This window comes from Lingula anatina, chromosome 3, assembly GCF_051362555.1.
Source record: "Lingula anatina isolate TDL-2025a chromosome 3, LinAna3.0, whole genome shotgun sequence".
In the NCBI taxonomy this organism is placed as follows: Eukaryota; Metazoa; Brachiopoda; class Lingulata; order Lingulida; family Lingulidae; genus Lingula; species Lingula anatina.
Window position 1 is genome coordinate 3,897,442 of NC_141769.1, and position 15,772 is coordinate 3,913,213.

At 36.7% G+C, this 15,772-nt stretch overlaps 1 long non-coding RNA gene across 1 annotated transcript; it reads right to left on the minus strand.

Annotated features, from left to right (window-relative positions):
* Positions 1-435: 435 nt before the first annotated feature.
* LOC147762797 (uncharacterized) lies at positions 436-15,017 on the minus strand. Its single transcript, XR_015333436.1, has 3 exons — positions 14,738-15,017; positions 12,493-12,545; positions 436-493 (listed from the first exon to the last, which is right to left on the minus strand). It is a non-coding gene; the product is annotated as an uncharacterized LOC147762797 (long non-coding RNA).
* Positions 15,018-15,772: the final 755 nt, after the last annotated feature.

Genomic DNA, 15,772 nt, shown 5'->3' on the forward strand with positions numbered 1-15,772 from the left:
TCCGTCAGATATTAGTTAAAGAACTCAACACTATATATGCACTCAGCTTTCCTTAATACCACCAAGGATTGCCCAGCGACAATATAATGCAAACTGTCAGTGGCAGGAAACACTGACTTAATATCACATATGAGACCTTATATATATATATATATATATATATATATATATATATATATATATATATATATATTCTAACCTAAACAGCTGAAAACAAGAGCATGTCATTTCAAAGACCTAAGACCAGCCAATCTGAGTGGTATCTTGTGCAATTCTCCAAGGAAGTCCAAAATAAAAGAATTAAGTTAACAAAATTTTGATATTAGAATTCACATAAATTTAACCTATACACATTCAAAAGGAGCCATTCTATACCATTTGTTAACAAGAATCTCATGTGATATCTTTTAAAAAGAAGAAAAAAGCTCCACTTACCTCAGTCTATCACAGAGAGCCCACTGACTGAAGATTGCAGTAGAGGAACCTCCTGAGTCTGAAAAACAAAATCAAATCCTAATTTATTCTGGCAGACATGCACTTTCTTAAGCTGTATTTGCAAATAAAGTGGGGCTGCATTTTACAAAACCTCACAAAGTATCAATGAAAACAGGGGCCTTATGGGCTAGTAGTCATCTCCACATTATGTAGAATATATATATATATATATATATATATATATATATATATATATATATATATATATATATATATATATTAATAGAGCAGTAAACCAAAATATTACGTACTGTAATTTCTTTATCAAAAGAGTGTAAAACTGGCACTGCAAGAAGAAAACTGTACAATTCTTGCAAACAACCACATAGTTTAACTTTCCTCATGATCCCCCTTTTTTTCTCACAATTCACCAGTCAACTGGTATCTGGATCATTCAATTCTATAAAGAACAACTTTTCTTATTCCCTAACTTTACAAGCCAAGTCCCAAGATTATTAGACTTACATTGAATTTCTTGAGTAAAAAAAAAAAAAATAATAATAAAAAAATTAACTAGAGGATCAGAGAGGTGATACCGCCTCTGAATATTGTACCACCAGCTGGAGCAAGCGCATTCGTATAGACCCCCACATACACAAAAGAAGGGACACAGCCACCATGCAAAATTTGCCAAGTTCAGTTCATGGTGATCGATTTCAAGGTCACATTTAGATTGCCAGTATCTGACTTCATATTCAAGTTCAATAGTAATTATGGACCTATCTCTGCCAGTTTTGGAGATAAAAGGGAACCAAAATTTGCAAAGTTCAATTCATGGTGAAAAGTAGGTCAAAGGTCAATTTCAAGGTCACATTTAGATTGCCAGTATATGACTTCCTATTCAAGTTCAATAGTAATTATGGACCTATCTCTGCCAGTTTTGGAGATAAAAGGGAACCAAAATTTGCAAAGTTCAATTCATGATAAAAAGTAGGTCAAAGGTCAATTTCAAGGTCACATTTAGATTGCCAGTATATGACTTCCTATTCAACTTCAATAGTAACTATGGACCTATCTCTGTCAGGTTTGGAGTTAAAAGAGAAAGAAATTAGCAGAGTTCAGTTCATGGTGAAAAGTAGGTCAAAGGTCAATTTCAAGGTCACATTTAGATTGCCAGTATATGACTTCCTATTCAACTTCAATAGTAACTATGGACCTATCTCTGCCAGTTTTGGAGATAAAAGGGAACCAAAATTTGCAAAGTTCAATTCATGATAAAAAGTAGGTCAAAGGTCAATTTCAAGGTCACATTTAGATTGCCAGTATATGACTTCCTATTCAACTTCAATAGTAACTATGGACCTATCTCTGCCAGGTTTGGAGTTAAAAGAGAAAGAAATTAGCAGAGTTCAGTTCATGGTGAAAAGTAGGTCAAAGGTCAATTTCAAGGTCACATTTAGATTGCCAGTATATAACTTCCTATTCAACTTCAATAGTAACTATGGACCTATCTCTGCCAGTTTTGGAGATATAAGGGACTAAATGTTACAATTTTGGAGTTACCTTAATGTGCCATAAATTTCCTACAGAAAAAATTAATTAAAATAAAGAAAAGGTCATTTTGGTCGAAATTCTTGAAATGGGAGGTGCTCTGAAGTTCCAGAAGTTCAAATTTGATGAAATAATGTCATTTTTGACAACATGTTGTCTGCTTTGCCAAGCCTTATGTTTTATTTTTCCAGAGTTCAAAATTTATTATCCATTACCGTACTGCACATTTTGCTTTCACCACCAATATGTACTTTTTGATACAGCGTAGCTCGAAAACCGTATGGAATACAAAAAAACGGAGACCACTTCCAGTGTTGGGCTTTACATGCTCTACAAAATACAAAAAAGAATGGGTCTCTAGGAATAACGGTTCCCGAATTAGAGACAGTTTTCAGTTTCGGTATCTTATGGCCGCTACTCCCGTTAAAATGCACCGATTGACCCCAAATTCACGGAGATGAAAGATGACCTGAAGGGTATCATTTTCCAATAATATTATTGGTTAAGTCTGTGTGGTGTCTGAATAACAGCGCAACTAATTTTTTTTTCGTAAAAAAATTCATTTTTTTGAAAATTTTGGCCTGTTTGACCTTGAAATAAAGGTCAAAGGTCAAATCCAAGGGCATATTTGAAATCTACACATATGACTATTGGAAAGCCGTCTGTAGAAATTTTTCCCATAATTCCTTCCGTAGGGTAGATAATTAGCATTTAATTTTGCTGTTTTTGGACAAGGGTGCATTGCAATGAATGCCACACCTAGACCCCAATACTGACAAAGCCAAAATTTTACATGGAACGAGTTGAGATTATAGGTGACCTAAATCCAAGAGATAGGTATGGGGGCCCTTACCGTCTAGGAGGAGAAGCGGTAACGGTAACATGGCGGCGGAGCCGCAGGAGCCGGCGGAAATGGACCGGACGGGACTAAAACCATGTGTACCGCCAGCGCTAACGCTGGTGGTACAATAAATAAAACAATCGGGTTTCCTATTGCCAAGGAGATAGTTAATTTAATCTACAGATCTCTAGATGATCAAGATTACTCCTCTATACCCCCCCCCTCAAAAACTTTTTTCAATTTTTTAAAAACTAAATTAAACATCCCATTTCTTTCATATCAAAATCCACTGAAGTCCATCTTTTCCACCTCAGCCCATCTCTCCCACTTTATCCCATATTTCCCACATTATCCCATATTTTCCTGATTAGTATTATAGACAGCCATGGTTCTGCCATACACGACTACCTGCCACAGCACGGACTGTTCTCTTTACATCAAATCAATACTAAAGGAGCCCAAATCAGCATGTGTTGGGTATATCCGTTAATCCTCAATTGTCTAGTTTGTAAGAAATATATGCAATGGCAAGTGAAAGTCCTCCTTTGGGGTAATCCTTCAATGGGTCCAATCAACCGAGCTATTCCCCACGTGCAGGATTAGGACTTCAGTGTTGCACATATTCCCCGTTATCTCTTTATTGCTACTTTTGAATTATTTCAATACCCAGGCATGGATACTGTAAGTGATGGAGGGAGAGAAGCCCAAGAAATGAACCGCGATGAAAACCGATGACAGTCATTACAGCCATCAGGGACAGCCCCAGATACGGCCTGCAGTTCTACGACTTCCTTGACAGAAATTAACAGGAAAAATTGCTACTGCTGCTTTTTTTGTGCTGTTTTTAATTATTCTTCTACACCTCGAAAATGATAACTTCCATTCAAACTCATCTTTGAATATCACGCAAAGAAACGGAAGAATGAATCCCTTGAGGGCCACACCTACAGTGTAGAACTTATATCATTGTTTTTTGTGCTGTATTTAAAATTCTTCACCACTATGAAAATAATAACTTCCTTCCAATTTAATCATAGCAGATCATGCTAAGCAATGGGAGAAAGAAGCCCCTAAGGGCCAAACCTATATCTATTTTTGTTCTTACACGTGTGCTAGAAAATGTTAGAGTTTAATCTTTGGCTAGTATGACCTTAAAATCTAAAGTTTATTTCCCCGTTTGAGCAGAAATAGAAACCGTAGCAGTACTACATGGGGGAATTAAAAATGGATGCCTGGTTGAATAAGCTTTGACTTAATTAATATATATACATGTAGCTATAGAACATTTTTAATATTTGCTACAATCTTTCCTCATTGTTCCTAATGTGTTATCATCTTATATCTAGTCTAAAAAGATAAAATTTAAGTTTTAGCATACCTGTATTATAAATCTGAATAAATCTGAAAGTAGGGAACATCTTACCGACCTTACGGACTACTTAAAAGTAGGCTCACCTGCCTATTTAAATGGAAAGGACATTGCTAACATTCCACACCATTATCAGTGGAACAATTAGTCACAGATTAAGAATAAGAAAAGGGAGCATACTTTGCTGAACAGTGTGGACGTGCAGATTCTGTGTGGGGGCACTCGGAGGCAACAATTAGTCCAATTTTTGTTCCCTAAGTGCTGCCACAAGTGCCATATTAAGTGTAATAACAGATTTATCAACTCCTCACTTAACAAATACTGTGTTAATTACGTAACAGCTAGAGACACTGATAACTTTCATTGTCCAGGTGTGGTCACTGCAAAGTGACCTAAAGGCTGACCTCTACATATCTATATACCACTTAAGGAAAATTTCATTGTCCTCCTCTTCAAAGCCAATAAACACAGGATTACCACCAGAGTATCTTTAATAAAGCTTGATACTTTGTAATAAGACATTATGTAACCCAAGGTTTATTGAAAATTATTATGATCTGGGACTTGTGTCAATAATTAGATCTTCCTCTCTTCGACTTACGACGCCAATATTCCTTGTTTAGAGCATTAGACGGTTTCGTGTGTGGATGTGAAAAATCTCACTTGCCTGTCACGTCCCAGAGAGGTCTATTCCCTCTTGTAATAAACACACGTGTCCGTCCTCCATGGTCCTTTTAGTTAAATATACCTTTTGACTTAAGGAGTCGCTCTACAAGCAATGACACCTGTCATCTTTACAATCAAAGAGCAGAGCAAATAGTGGAGATGCAGAGCACATTAAGCATGCCACTGTATCTCAACTTGAATTATTAATTAACACAGCACTCACTCCATGATTAAAATTTATTGTAATTTTGTCAATTATAGTAACTCATCAATGTACTTCAGTAAAAAAAACATCATTAAAAAATTAGGAAATCAGGAAATGAAAATTAAAAATTTAGCACCTTGTGTATGTGTATGTGTACAATGCTAGCTTGATTCAAGGATCTAAACAAGTAATTTTTAAAACTCATTTCATTCTCACTCTCATAACCATGCCCGACACTGTTCACCAGATCATTGCAAATATGTGAAAAAGTCATTTACTACACAAAGTAGATGCTTCTTTTCACTATAAACAGACACGGAGGCAGCATTTAACCACCTACGTTGACAGAGAATAAAAGCCTTAAGAAGACCGACGTCTCCCATTTCACGAGGCATATTGTTCCATCAATATCACATGTTACTAATACCCCTTAACTTAAAAGAAAAACTGGCTATTACCCTTGACTAACCTTCACTTTACAATTTAAAGATTACAAGATTGATTGGCTACTTACAGTGATAAAAATCTATCTCACCTATTTTACTAGTCCCTGGTGTAGTAAACACAATTTCTCACGGCTAAGAATGACAGATAAAAGAGAGCAGTAGCTGACTTTGTAGTATACCTTATGCAACGCTCTCTTACCGAAGCCCATTGCTGGCAGTAATAAATCATTACCTTTGTCAATTAAAGAGCTTACCTGTTCCTGGCTGCTCAATGACATGAAAAGCATCAGAACCCCGTCACTCTTTTTCAGCAGAGTGACAGGTGAAACCTCAAGCCTTAGATCAACCCAAATCAGACTAAGTTTCCTGTCTACGATCCCCTCTAACCCCAAATCAATGATACCTGTCCGGCAATCAACTATTCATTGATTGCTGGGATGTTTATAAAGGCACTCTATTACACAGACCCAAGCCTCATGGCTCGGGAAGGTATTTGGAATTGGGCAGAGTCAATATTTGACCTGCCCTATCACCTGGTGAGACAGAACAACACCAACAAATGGAGAACATTTTTGGAATATACCCAGTCGATTGGTGACTAGTTAGAAAGTATTGATGAGCCTTCTATGGTTAAATGGGCAAGCAAGCCCTCCAGGGTCTACGCCAGTTGATTGTTGGTGTAACTCTCTAAACACGGACTGAAACCAATTTCACAGCGACAAATACGCGGGATAAAAGAGCTGATGTAATCATTTAACTGGTGTTGGGCAGAGAGAATTGTGTGAAAACAAGAAAATTGGTTTCATTAATGTATGGTTTATCAGGTTACTGCTGTGGTCACAACAGTGTCATTGGACATATAGAGAAAAAGGTTTAAGATTAAGATGACTACAGAATTTAACACTTAAATTTAACAGGGATATAATGCTCACTTAGTGGACTCAGGAAGTTGAAGTAAATGTGGTTTGTTAAAAGGCAACAGTCTGAACACTAAAATACTTCACAAACATACAATGAATACGCGTGGAAATACGTTTATAAAAGGTGTTTAGTTAAGACAATCTTGTAGAATCTTACCTTATAGAAGGCAGGAGAAAAAAAAAAACAGCCTAAACCCTGACTTCAAACTTTTAACTACCTTTTTTTTCTCCTAACATGAGTAATTGAAATTAATTAAGCAGAAATACATGTATGTAGGACAAGCTTTATGAATGATTAATTAGAGTTTGGTTAAATTCATATTACCAAGCCAAGGAGTTGATGGATCCTGTCAAATTCTTTAAGTTGCCCACAAATTCTAAATACATCAGAGATGCTGTCCGCCCACATTCTCCCAGCCAAAATTACCAATGTCAGAGTACGACTTCATGGAGCCACATCAATTTACCTTAGCTCAATAAAAATGTGCTTGTTTTGTATTCATTTTCAGGAGCAAAATCTGAAAAAAAAATCAATTTGCGAGCGTGGTTCACTGACAACAGCCCCTGGAGCAAGCCAGGAGCAGAGGAGGCCTTGGGTGGCAGCTGAGAGAGAAGAGATATTAATGTCTAAACTGATAAGTTCACATTTGAGAAGATGTTCTCACATCCCATTAATGTCGTACATGCTCAAATACTTCGTAATTAGCTGCCAGATACTTAATTAACACTGGCTACATGTTACCTGAAAATATGCAGTAAACAACTACTGGTTTGTTGCCATTTTTTTTCTAATTTAGACTGGTTTATTTTTTAATCTATCTTGTAGTAAATCATTATCTACTGCCTTTAAAACATTTTTTAATCAAAGTCCTATTATGTTGTTCATTATTGCCTTTTTATCTTTAATATCATGTGTCATAAATTCTATCCCCATATTCTTGTATAAAAAGATCAGGCACCCATCCTAATGAATCTATAAAACAACAACTTTCAACAAACTATGGAAGACTGAATTCCAATCTATTTTCCGCACAACACAAACATCATGACAAAAATAATAATAACGATTGTAAGATTAATGAAATAATAAGTGGCATCCAAATACTGGATACAAAAAAGCTGGGATCTAATACTGCATTCACAAAAAGAAGACAGATACAAGAGCAGGGCCCCAGGAGCAGACGACACTCGCAACCCAATGAGACAACAAAAGCAGAAGATTCTAATTACTTCCTACGTAACCCATCATCCCCTCTGGGAAACCCTATTTCTTCCTTAATCAAAGTCTTCTATGAAAAGTTAAACAGTGCAGCAAGTTTTCCCTTAGAGTCTTCCATTTTCACACCCTGATCCACATGCACGTCTTTGTCCCCACAGCAAATTAACCACTGTTCATTGGTGCTTTTATCTGCCTTTTTTTGCTAGTCATTAAGGCTTAGTCTGGCGACTGTCCGCTAGCACAATTAGTAAGGGAATTAAGGCAGCATACTGGTGAATAGGGGATTATAACAACCAAGATTCTGATTGGAAAAAAGAATTCCCTTTTAGTGGAAGATTAACAAACATGGGGTTAAATGCATATTGAAAAAAGTTCAGTTTTGGAGAGCAATTGTATATATTTTGATACTAAGCAGGGGAAAATTCTCTAGTTGTTTAATTTTTTACACCTATTCTCCTATAAAAGCTGAAATAATTGAGAAAAATGACTTGAATGACAAATATAATTCAGTTCTGTGTCACTTTGACAATCTTTATCTATCTATACACTGCTGCTATTCACTGTTGAGTAATTAAAAACAGCTATATCACCCGAAACAAAAACATTTGTTTAAAATTTGTTCATCTAAAAATAATGCTACTAGAAGGACTTTTCTCCGAGTTAGCTATGACACTAGTACACATTATATCAATTTTGCAATCCCTTAATTTATCCAACATCTTCCTTCAGGTTAAAATCTATACACTGCACTAGCAATACTTTGAATGGACTTCAAGTACTTCACATTTCCAATACTCCTGTATAGTGAGGACTGATAAAACAAAACCATCCAACCTAAAAGCAGCCAGCTATACCATCCAACCTAAAAGCAGCCAGCTATACCATCCAACCTAAAAGCAGCCAGCTATACCATCCAACCTAAAAGCAGCCAGCTATACCATCCAACCTAAGAGCAGCCAGCTATACCTCGTTTTCATCCATTACAAAAACATTGGCTAAATTTCTCATAGTGCTAATACAGACTGGTCACCTTAATTAATAGACTGGTAAATTGCTGACCATTTTTTTTTTTTTTTTGCAACCTGTGATTCAAAATGCCAAAATAGAAAACTCTTTATGCATCATTGTTATTTTGTTTCTATTGTTTCCTTATCAAAAATGTAATACTTGCATTTTATTTGTATTTTTTTCTCACAAAGATTCCAATCAATTTAACCCATTGTCTGAGGAATAAAGTCACTGCATTTTTATTTTTTCAATGATACCCTAGAATCTGTTTTTACATCTGTGAACATGTATATGATAACATCATAACAGGAAGATGAATTCTCGGAACACATTCAACAGATATATTCATTTTAGAAACGTAATTCAAAAGTTGCATGACTTGCATGATACAATTAAAAAATACGTGACTAGTGTTTCTCATTTATAATTTATAACTTATTCTGTGAGAGAACAGAGTTTGGAATTTTTTCTATACCCACATCACCCATGGTATGTTTTTTTCATTTCCCAAAGGCCCAGTTACATGTTGTCCATTAATCTAACACTATTACAGATATTTATGTACACACGTATTGTTCATATATATACAGGAGCATACACGCAAATACAGACAGGAATATGAACAGACAGACACTGATAGATTTAGGTTCTCCCTAAGGAAGGGGAAGGATCTTTGTCTCCAGGAAATAATAATATACAAAGTGAAGGGATTCAAATTTCTTGGTTTTATCTTTTTGCTTTCATTACATGTAAATACATTTTCATTGAGAGAGAAGGGGTACAGTTGAAACCATTGGTCAAGCCCCCTTCTCCCAATCTGTCATTAAAACACACATACAAACACATGCGCATCCACACCCACAAGCACATGCACACACCCACATACACACACGCATGCACACACACCCACATACACACACACATGCACACACACCCACATACACACACGCATGCACACACCCACATACACACACGCATGCACACACACCCACATACACACACGCATGCACACACCCACATACACACACGCATGCACACACACCCACATACACACACGCATGCACACACCCACATACACACACGCAAGCACACAGGTATACCATTGCCCAGTCAGATTAGATCTCTCAGGCTAAGAATACATCGATTTTCCTCGCCAGTCACCTAAGATGTTTACCAAAGCCTGGTGTCGAGGTTTCCCTTCACCTGCCACGCCATTAGCTGGTTTCCTGAGGTAAGTTGACAGGAAAAATATCTGCTTACAGACACCACTTGCTTCATGGACTGCAGTCACTCTCCAAATAACAGAAATGACAGATTTTTTTGAAATTTGAAAAAAGGCCAACATACATACTGGTCCTAGGCAAAAAAGGGATTGAGATCCCAAAAAGAATTTAGGTAACCAAGACCCTAAAGAGGAAATGACCCCCCCCCAAAAAAAAAAAAAAAAAGTGACAAATTCCTGAGACCCTAGGGTAGGGACAGAGCAGAGGAGGAGGGTGACCCAGACGCTAGGAAGGTGAATGAGACCACATCTAAAAGATAAAATTAATAGAACCCCAGGGAGAAAGTGATAGTCCCTGGGGAGAAGGCATCAGAGACCTAAGGGAGAAAGTGATCATGGTCCCAACAAGAGTGAGATGAACCCCAGGTGACCCAGGCCTTTAAAACAAACTGACATTCTACTAAGAAGAGAAGATGACAAACGCCAGGGAGAGGGAGTCAAGGACCCAAGGGAGATGTAGTCAGGGACCCCAGGGAGAGGGAGTCAAGGACCTAAGGGAGATGTAGTCAGGGACCCCAGGGAGAGGGAGTCAAGGACCCAAGGGAAAAGGTGACTGAGAACAATTTCAAAACTAAGTTCCCTAGAGAGTGGTTGACAGATACTGTATCTTGTAGAGAGCCTGGTTTTCATACTAACAGCTAAACCTCAAAGGCGGGTTTTATTCTTAGTCCTTGTTACAATGATAAATGTAAAAAAAAGAAAGAAAAAAACTAAGACCCCTGAAAGATCAGAATCTCCTATTGTGCTAAAATATAATTGTCCCACTAGAACTGCTCCTGACTGCCAAGTATATCCAATTATGTCACAATTCCACATTTTTTTAGTTACAGGCAATCTACAGAACAAAACGGCAAGTTGAATGAATTAGGAGTAAAAAATGCAACCAATCAGTGCAACCTATCCAATTTAACCACACATCCATACAACTATGCTCAAATTGCTAGCGAAACTAACAACAACATTTAATAAAAGCCAAGGGTGTGTCGTGGCTATTTACTCCACTGCTATTTAATGGTTCATGACATTAACTGCTACAGCTACTGAATGGAATAATACCACAATAACGGATGATGGTAATCTACTTTGAAAATGCAGCAAGAAAACGACCCAACTTTGTTAATTCCTCTGGTGCCGACTTAATGTGTCCTGTCAACGGTTAAACACATAGAGTAAATCAGTTGATTTTTTTTTTGCTCAATTTATTTTTCAGGGGACCTATTTGAGGAAGGTTGCAAAGTGTATCTACTTTGAATAATCATTTCTGTTCCATTCTCTTTTTCTGAACTCAGTTGACACTGCTCTCTTTTACTACCTCTTACTCTGATTGGGTGCGGGGGGGGGGCATCAGTCACGAATTTCATGAAATTTCATGAAATTCACTTTGTTTTCATAATTTCATATACCCCAGTACGTACCCATAGCCCATATTGGCAAGCCTCTAGCTTTTAACTTTAAAAGCGCCCCCCCCCCCCTTCCAAGTAAAAAAAGCATAAAAAAAATAAGCTATCTACCCAAGTAAAGTGATTGCCTCATCACCAACATGGTCATGCATTGTTAATCTTATCTATACTCATCTATAACCAACAGAAGGAACATGGATGCCTAATTTTATCAGCTAGTTCAAAAGCAAAGGGAAAAGAATGATCTTCTCAGTTCGTCAACTTATCTACCAGACCAACCAATGGAAAGAACATTGGCATTCCCAACAGCTATAAAAGCTGAAAAGCGTGACAGTGCTCCTCGTGAATAATTTGAGAAGTCTTATTTTCTAGTTGGCTTGTGTCTGCTTGTTTGAAATGTAGAAAAAATGATCTCCATAAATGCAACTAATGACCCCTGAAAGGAGTAACAAATACACTGGCGCCCCAATTTGTCTGGGCAGGGAGTAGGGGGCGCTGCTTTACTATGGGGCACACATCAAAGTTCATGTCATAACTTTCATAAGTCGTGCTGTTTATTCACATGGGGCTTTCTGGTAAAAAACAAATAAATACCTCTAATTGACAGGATTTGACATCTTGAGTATGAAATTGTTTTCTGGTTTAAGCTCTGGAAAATTTTTTTAGAGAAAACTTGCCCGTGTGTCTGGAAGGGTGCTACGACTGTCAATCATTGTTTGACCTCCATGTGAACTCAGTTTTTTTTGTGTCTAAACCGCAATCCCCTCTTTTATACAGAGCTCCAATAATGATGAAGATTTTCCTTTGAGCATCCTTTTCTTCCAATTTTACTCCTTATCAAATATCAACCAATTTTCTTGACATATCATTTCCATTGTACTTTCTTACTGACGTGTAATTGGTTTAAGGAAATACAAAGAAAAAGACAGCAGAAATGAGGTTTGTGATTTGAAACTTGTGTCGTAATCATGTTTATAACACCTTTTTGTGCTTATCCATGATCAAAAACATTATAGTCATCAAACAGGTGTGAGTTTTTTTCAGAAATACATTTTTTTTTCAATAACCAGCTAATCAAATCAACTCAGTCTGTGAACGCTGTATGTAAATCACATCGGTTCATTAAATGGGCATCCATTCCAGCACTTACCCCTTCTTCCAATTTCCTCTTTACTTGCTCCACTTCCCTCACTTTGACTCAATCTGCAATGGAAATATATCCACTTTAAGCACACCACTCCAATAAGTTCAACAAGCTGACACTAATGCACAACAACAAAGTTTCCATCTTGCATGTTACAACAGTCATGCCCAAGTAAACTCGTTTCCTCCTTAGCTCTCCTTTTTTTCTATATCCTTAAAACCTTAAACACCGTCTTTGTCATGCAATATAGGCAACCGACAACACATTAGCACCTCCTATCAGCTGAAAGAATGTGTTCGTTCATTAGGTGGAGGTTACGAGCTACCATCGGTTGTAATCAATATACATGGAGCCATTGATCGTAGAAGCATGTGTATTCCGCATGCATTCCAAACATCCCCAGTCAAGGTGTATGCATGCTGCTGAAGGCTGGAAAAAGGGGTGTGTGTGGAACAGCAGGCTCTTTCCACACCCAAGCACTTGTAAGAAAAAAGGGGAGAAGGTGCACATTATTTCTAAGTGCCAAAGTAAATCAGTGAGAACAACCATTCTATCCAAAAATAAATATATTTTTGAAAAATATAAAAAATAAAAGCATACATTTTTCATTCTTCTCAATTACATTTTATACTGAATCAGAAAATCAAAATCAAAATCATCTATCACTAATATTTTATAACACTTGAAAGTTTACTGAATTCACTCTCTTCCACTTTTAATGTCACTGCCAACCCCCCTTTTGGAGTTTCAACAACCATGCAAATCCTAAGTAATTAATTCACAGAAAAATATTGATTACAGCACATTGGGACTGTGGCTTGTATAAATATTTTAACTGTTTTGGTGAAGATGAAACACCGCAGCAGGTATCAAACACAAACTTGTACGAAGGGGAACTCCTGGTAATAATGTTTCCATGGCGTGAACAATAATTACAGCAAATGTTGATTAATGTGCGTTCGGGTTCATTTTCCCCCTGCAATTTGTAGATGTCACAACTTACATAGCATTTTTATGTAAATGTTGATTTTTTTGTAATATGATGTGGTACACAGTCAGCTCACTATCCTCCATGATAAAAAACCTGACTTAATTTTAAAAAATGTTTCAAGCCTGACCACAAATTAAATCAACTATAAGTTCATGTGTAACAGTTAAAAATCCACTATTTGAGATACAAAAACAAAAGCTCTTTCTCTTTCTCTCTCTCTCTGCATGCATGCACTTGAGCATCCTATAGACCAATACACCATAAAATACACAATGAATTCTGCAAGTAACTTAAAACAAGTCACTGCAGCATCCGTGTTTAAAAGAACAATAGCTAGATCTCAACATAATGCCCAGATGTGGACAAAGAGAAATTTTTCGATAGCACGAAGTGTTCCTTTCTCTCTACCGGATTATTAGATGGAAGATTATTATTATTATCAGCATCTGGTCCAGCTTAAAATCTTAGCTCAGAGCATAGGGGTGAAAACACTTAATGATTCATAAAAAGAACAATATCTGCTTAATATTAATTGCCGTTGTAAGTACTGGTATTAATCCAGCCATTGCAATTAATAACCATGTATATATATTAATATCAATTATTCATTATTTATGACGATTGGCCATGACTATTGACACTAATACTTCAGATCTGTTAACTGATATACAAAATGCAAAATTATTTCCTTTATTGTATTTAATATTATATCAATTCTTAACTTACATATGTTAGATTAAAATCTGACCTCTTATTAGTAAATATCAAGGTACACTGCACTTAAATGATTAGTCACTGAAGCAAATCTAAATGCACAATAACATAACAGCAATGTTCACAACATCAATATCAATAATAACAGGACAAATAGTGACTTACAATGTCATTAATATGTCGCTTTTCTATTCATCACAAAGACATTCCTGTCACGATTCATTAGCATCCATTTCATCAATAAAGATTCCTATTTGTGCACTGAATAAATCTGATATAGACATGCTGTACATGCTTGGAACCGTTTTCCATGGTTTTAGTTCATTATAAGTGGCTGATCAAACACAAGGTCCTTGCTTGTTGCCTATCTCAAGTAGCTCTAACGTTTTGCCAGATGCTTTGGTTCCTTGGTAAGGAGCCTGGCGTAATAGTACGAGTATTGATGAGGTCATCGCTAGAAGATCATCCATGAATTGGGCTTGTATGACACCATTACAATACCCCAACACTATTTTGAAAGCAATACAAATATAGTTAATACATTACCTTGTTTGCCATGCAAAATATTAATCATCGTTATCCACACTCTCATTTTTGTCACAATCAATTTTTTGTTTCTATTGGAGTATTACTGTGGACCCTGACTGAAATCTGTTTTGTAAGCAATGAGTCATGGCTTTTTTCTGATATTTGACTAATTTTCTGTACAAAACATCAGGGAAATGACACGGGAAAATGGAACTGTAAAGAGCAAATTGGCAGATGCTTTTCCTTATTTTCCTGCTTAAAAGATTTCATTATATTTTGACGTAGCTTCCTTTAAATATTTGATAATAATTCAACAATAAAAACAAAACACACACATATCTGACTTCACTAACCTAAAAGATACACCACTTCTGGCAAATTATTTATCATAATAGTCTAAACATCCCATTATTACCCGAGATTATCCTCTCTCTCTCTCTCTCTCTCTCTCTCTCTCTCTGTGTGTGTGTGTGTGTGTTTGTGTATAAATATATATATCTTATATTGCTGATTTGCTAACTTCATTTGCCCTTCATTTCAATGAATATCTGATACATCAAACTATTCAAGACCTGCATGGCATAACTTGACATCTGGTATGATAAAACTGTTACACTTCTTACAACTGGCTATGAGCTTAATCACTGATTAAAATCTATTTACTTGTCTTAATTGCGAGACTATCAAAATGCCATTTAACAGTCCAGTATTCAACTCAAACAGCAGCCACCAAGGGTTGGTAATTTACAAGGTGGAAAAAGCCTGAAAAGCAATCAATGGCCCTACTTTTTCTCCTTGGAACTGCAGCCCTAATGATAAAATGATGAACAGTCATTTGTTAATAAGAGACTGGCTGGAGAGAAACCCCTGAGGTTTATTCCAAGAAATACATGAACAGAAAACCTCAAGTCTGCGGCGCGATAACTCGGGGTGCTCCCACACAAAAGATTTTTTTATGGATCCCGCATCGATCTGAAGGACAATTAACCCAGCTAGCTTTTTAGTCTTCTTGCAGTTAACCCAGTTATGTAACTGATGGGAGGCAGGTCCCAC